Below are 6,488 nucleotides of genomic sequence, written 5' to 3'. Positions count from 1 at the left end.
CCTTTTTTTGGCGAAAATGCGGCAAAACGTTTTTTTAAGCTGCTTGGTATCGCTGTGTGTACAATGGTCACATGCCAGCTGTACAAATGAAGCTTTAATATCCAGCCATTTTGCCTCCATCTTCAATTTTTGGACCTCAGCAGTTTCATGACACATATGGTCAGTATGTCTAAAATCTGGCCCATGCTTAATCAGATTTTTACAAAAGTCAGATATGATGTATTCTTACATTTTTGTCTGAAAACATTGTACATCAAAATCTGAAGGTAGTCTCATAGCTCCCAACTGTCCCTAAATTCGAGGGACTGTCCCTGATTTGGAACAACGTCCCTCTGTCACTCTTTCCTCCTCATTTGTCCCTCATTTTAGTCTGATCTATATAGATGTATATAAAATGCACTTTTTATCTATCAAAAAGTGTTTCCCAGTGCTAAACCTTTCATCCAATTTCTAAATTGCTGCATTTATAAATTTCAAAAGCTAGTATAAAGGAAAAGTAGTGGTAAAAAAAGCCCTTGTGGGTTTAACCAATCTTGTTTTTTTTTTTAACAACTCTCCTTTAACCTTTTCGCGCCCACGCTATAGATAAAAGACGTCTACAGCGCGGCGCTCAATTGCCATGTGGACGTCCATGGACGTCCTCTTGTTTACTTCCACAATGCGCGCCACCGCTGGTGCCGATGCACGTCCCTGGCGGCGCTTTACAACATGGCGGCAGACAGTACAGTTACAGTACAATTCAATACAGGAGGGATCAGAGGGCCCTGCTCGTTAGAGCTTACAATCTAGACGGCTTGCCTTGCACTAGTGGGTGGGTGCCCCTGTAGTGTCACATTCTGCTCCCCATCACAGATTGCTCCAGAAGTGACGTTCCGTCGCCGCCATCTTGCTACACCCCCACACCATTGCACAGTAATGAGAGTGTGAAGGGGAAAAGCGGACATCTTGTTACACCCATCGGAGTTTTAGATTTCACAGTTATTTTCAACACAAAACGGAGCTTATATGCTTAAATACAGTGGGGCAGATCCACAGAGAGAGTACGCCGGCGTATCTACTGATACGCCGGCGTATTTTCAAATTTCCCACGTCGTATCTTTAGTTTGAATCCTCAAACCAAGATACAACGGCATCTGGGTTAGATCCGACAGGCGTACGGCTTAGTACGCCTTCGGATCTTAGATGCAATACTTCGGCGTCCGCTGGGTGGAGTTCGCGTTGTTTACCGCGTCGGGTATGCAAATTAGCTATTTCCGACGATCCACAAACAGACGCGCGGCCGTTGCATTCTTTTACGTCGTCTCTAGTCGGCTTTTTGCGGCGTATAGTTAAAGCTGGTGTTTTGCTGCGTATAGTTAGACTTGCCATGTTAAGTATGGCCGTCGTTCCCGCATTTAATTTGAATTTTTTTTTTTTTTGCGTAAGTCATCTGTGAATCGGGATGGACGTAATTTACGACTATGTTAAAAAAAATTACGTCCTAGCGACATCAGTTAGCGCAATGCACGGCGGGAAATTTAGGGACGACGCATGAGCAGTTCATTCGGCGCGGGGACGCGCTTCATTTAAATGAAACACGCCCCCTCCAAACACTGTATTTAAAGCGGATGTCCGCTGAAAAAAAAATATTAAAAGCCAGCAGCTACAAATACTGCAGCTGCTGACTTTTAATATTAGGACACTTACCTGTCCTGGAGTCCAGCGGCGTCCGCAGCAGAGGATGAGCGATCGCTCGTCACTCTGCTTCCCCCCCGGGAACCTCGGTGAGGGAGCCAGGAAGTGAAGCGCTCCAGCTTCACTGCCCGGTTCCCTACGGTACATGCACGAGTCGCGCTACCCCTGCCGATTGGCTCCCGCTGTGTACTGGGAGCCGAGTGTTCCCAGAACACAACAGGGGGGGGGGGGACGGGAGGTGACGTCATGCCCGCAGTCTGCCCGAGACTGTGTGACAGGTATCTGCACCCCCCTCCCCCCTGAAAGGTGTCAAATGTGACACCGGAGGGGGGGAGGGTTCCGATCAGCGGGAGTTCCACTTTAGGGTGGGGCTCCACTTTAAGCCATGTGTTGAAAATAACTGTGAAATCTAAAACTCCGGTGGGTGTAACAAGATGTCCGCTTGCCCCCTTCCTCACTCTATCATTACTGTGCAATGGTGTGGGGGTGTAGCAAGATGGCGGCAACAGAACGTCACTTCTGGAGCAATCTGTGATGGGGAGCCGAATGTGTCTGCCCCCCACCCACCTGACATCCTTTGTTTAAAAAAATCAATGAGCTGGACGGAAACTTGTTTGACAAACAGCTGCTGCATCCAATCAGAAGCTGCTTGGGTATTCTGACAACCGCCAATGCCAGCTGTTACATACCAAAGTCATAGCTCCCAACTGTCCCCGATTTCAAGGGACTGCCCCTTATTCAGAACAAAGTCCATCTGTCCTTCTTTCCTCCTCATTTGTTCCTCATTTTGGTTTTATCTCTATAGTTGTATATAAAATGCACTTTTTATCTTTCAAACAGTGTTTCCCAGTGCTAAACCTTTCATCCAAATTCTAAATTGCTGCATTTGTAAATTTCAAACGTTTGTATAAAGGAATAGTAGTGGTGAAAAAAAAAAACTTGTGGGTTTAAAGGGGTTGTAAAGGTTTGTTTATTTTTTAAATAGGTTCCTTTAAAGCGGGAGTTCACCCAAAAACAATTTTTTAACATTAGATTGAGGCTAATTAAGGGGAGCAGAAACGGGTATTTTTTTTAAAATCAATGCCGTACTTACCGTTTTAGGCTGCATTCACATCTAGGCGGACGAAATCGCGGCGTTTTGTCGCCGCAAATCGCGGTAAAAATAGCGGCGTTTTGTACCGCGATTTGCGGCGACAAAACGCGGGTATTGTCCGCCTAGATGTGTCCCAAGATGACCCCCTCTATGGAGATGATTGCCATCTCCTAGCCGAACGCTCGAAGACGCCTGAAAAAAAGGTCCGGGACCTTTTTTCACGCTGCAGGCGACAGGCGTCCGGCGTTCGGCGTGGAGATGTGAACCATCTCCATAGAGGGACATGTATTTCCAGCCCTCTGGCGGCAGAGGCGTAGCGCTACAGGCGTAAAAACGCCTAGATGTGAATGGGGTCTTAGAGATAGATGTTCTCCCGCCGCTTCCGGGTATGATCTTCGGGACTGGGCGTTTCTATTTGATTGACAGCCTTCCGACGGTCGCATACAGCGCGTCACCAGTTGCCGAAAGAAGCCGAACGTCGGTGCGGCTCTATACGGCGCCTGCGCACGGACGTTCGGCTACTTTCGGAAACTCGTGATGCGCTGTATGCGACGGTCGGAAGGCTGTCAATCAAATAGAAACGCCCAGTCCCGAAGATCATACCCGGAAGCGGCGGGAGAACATCTATCTCTACAACGGTAAGTACGGCATTGATTTAAAAAGAAATACCCGTTTCTGCTCCCCTTAATTAGCCTAAATCTAATGTTAAAAATTTATATTTTGGGTGAACCTCCACTTTAAGCTCGTTCCTGCCAGGAGAAGATAGTGATTAGCGATAGCGGCTATATCAGCCGCTTGCGATAATCGGAAGCAAATCCGTCAGGCTGGTTGTTCCTAAGTTGATTGATCGAACCGGCCGAGATTCGAACCATGTATGGCCGGCCTTAGTCTGAATGAAAAAAATCGAATGGTATATGACCAACTTTTATTTACATAAACACCATCAACAAATTGGAATGGAGGGCTACAAATTGTGTACTACCCTCAGTTTATGTTCCTAATGTCGATGACAGGAGTCAACTTTATTTTTAGTGTGACACTTGCTGTTCCTGGTAAACATAAAGTAACAGTGAAACATGATAAGAGGAGATGGGAGGAAAGCACGCACAATAACGTAAGTAAACTATAAAAAGAGTAGACCGTGCCTAAAATGACCAGCATCTGTAGGTAGCTGTTATGTTCTTGTATGTGCCAAATCAAGTGCAAGTTCCATTGACAAGAGAGTAAAAGAACATTTCTTGTTGCCTCGGATCAAAATAAATTCTAGCCTAGCACTTGTGACTTCAAAACTAGCTTGTACACCTAATTGCTGCAAGAGGTTATAAGATTGTTGTGTCAGGGCACCGTGTCTGGAACACTCTGTATAAGCGCCTTTCTGAAAGCAAAACTTTGTGTTGTGTTCTGCATCATATCCATCCACAGGAACGCCATCAGGAATTTTGGGGCCCCCTACACAGCTTCAGGCATGGGCCCCCTTACACAGCAGAGAACCGGGGGGGGGGGTGCTACAGCTGCAAATTGAGAAGCGGGGGGGGGTGATGCAAGTTGAGAAGCAGGGGGGGCACCGCAAATTGAGAAGCTGGGGGGGGGGGGGTGCAGCCGCTGCGAATTGGGGTCGGGGGGCTCTGGGTGCTGACGAACATAAAAAAAAATGAAAAATCTGGAAAAAAAAAGGGGGGATGCCATCGGGCGCCTTAGAAAGCAGGGGGGCTTTGGGTGCTGACAAAAAAAAAAAGAGGATGGGTGCTGACAAATTTAAAAAGAGGGATGCCATCTGGCCCCTGGGGACTACCAGGCCCCTTACAGGTGTACTGCCTGTACCCCATGATGGCGGCCCTGCATATCCATGGCTGTCTACAGCAGGGGTAGGCAACCTGGAGCCCTCCAGCTGTTGCAGAACTACAAGTCTCATCATGCCTTTGGGAGTAATTGTAACTGCCAGCCTTGCAATGCCTCATGGGAAATGTAGTTTCACAGCTGAAGGGCCCCAGGTTGCCTACCCCTGGTCTACGGGAATCCATCATTAGCTGAAAGACAAAGGACAGCCAAATCTAGATGGCCCCGGATTCTACAATCAGTGTCAATATGCTTCAGGTCCTGAAGATTTGCCCCCCCCCCCCCCTTCATGACCAGGCCATTTTTTGTGAAACAGCACCGCGTTAGTTTAACTTAAAATTGTGCGGCGGTGCGACACTGTACCCAAATAACATTTATGCCCTATGAGCTTTCTTTTGGTGGTATTTGATCACCTCTGCGGTTTTTATTTTTTGTGCTATAAACAAACAAATCTGACAACATTTTTTATTTTCTGCTATAAAACATTTTCAATAAAAAAAAATCTAATTTCTTCATCAATTTATACCAATAGTTACTCTGCCACATATTTTTGGTAAAAAAAAAAAAATACCAAAAAGCGTACATTGATTGGTTTGCGTAAAAGTTATAGCATCTACAAACTAAGGGATATATTGATGGAATGTTTATTTATTTATTTTTACCAGTAATGACGGCGATCAGCGACTTTTAGCGAAATGTGATTTTGCGGCGGACAAATCGGACACTAACTGACACTTTTTGGGGACCAGTGACGCTAATACAGTGATCAGTGCTAAAAATATGCACTGTTACTGTACTAATGACACTGGCTGGGAAGGGGTTTACATCAGGGGTGAGCAAAGGGTTAACTGTATGCCTAGCCTGTGTTTTTGTACAGTGTGGGAGGTGCTTTTATACTAGGGGAAGACATTGATCTTTGTCCCTGCTTTGCGGGAACACAGGATCCATGCCTTCCCCGCTGACGGAACGGCAATCTGCCTTGTTTACATAGGCAGACTGCCGTTCTGCCTCTGTACTGAATGATCGGTGCGTGCCGGTGGACGTCGAGTCCGCGGTACCCGCTGATCAGCTCCCCCTGTGTATAATTACAGCGGGAGCGAGCTGGCGGCGGCGTGCATTCACACCCGCTACCTGGATGTCCAGGATCACGTATATATTCCTACAGTATACACTCTGCATGAGTGCACTGTCCTGCACTCCCGCTGGCTCCTAGAGTGGACGTGGAGCCAGGGGCGGACTGACAACTCATGGGGCCCCCGGGCAATAGAAGATTATGGGGCCCCTCTGGCTTACAGATGGCCACCACGCCAGGAGGCAGTGCAGAGGCAGGGCAGCTAAAATCTTGGGATATTCACATTAAAAGCATGTCAGTTTCGGACATATCAGGGACAGATCTAAAAAAAACACAGATTTTTACATACTGTCCCTGGTTTTACTGAGCCTGGCAACCTTGATGGGGCCCCCTAGTGGCATGGGGCCCTCGGGCAGTGCCAGAGTGACTCAATGGTCAGTCCGCCCCTGCGTGGAGCTGCTGGGGTCCTTATGGCCAGCTCCCCTGACAGCTTCTCAAATTGATGCACACTTGGCTCTAGCTTCCCTACTAGCACAGCAGCTGGAGCAGGGAGCCTTGCAACTTTGCTCTTGTTTCGGGGGGCCAGCCAGATCTTGGGGTCATGGAGGATCTTGGCATAAATGCTGCTGATTCATGTGTGTGTGAAAGCCTGAGCTTGTGACACTGCAGTGGAGCTCCAGATGGAGGCAGGAGTCCCATCTGAAGCTGGAGGGGGAACAAGGAGCTTTTTGATCAGCACAGAACTGTGCCAAAAATACACACTGACGCTGAACTGCCAGCTGGAAGGTTGGCAAGGAAGCATGCAATCTACTG

The sequence above is a fragment of the Rana temporaria genome, chromosome 7, assembly GCF_905171775.1.
Source record: "Rana temporaria chromosome 7, aRanTem1.1, whole genome shotgun sequence".
Lineage (NCBI taxonomy): Eukaryota > Metazoa > Chordata > Amphibia > Anura > Ranidae > Rana > Rana temporaria.
This window is presented reverse-complemented; position numbering follows the sequence as displayed.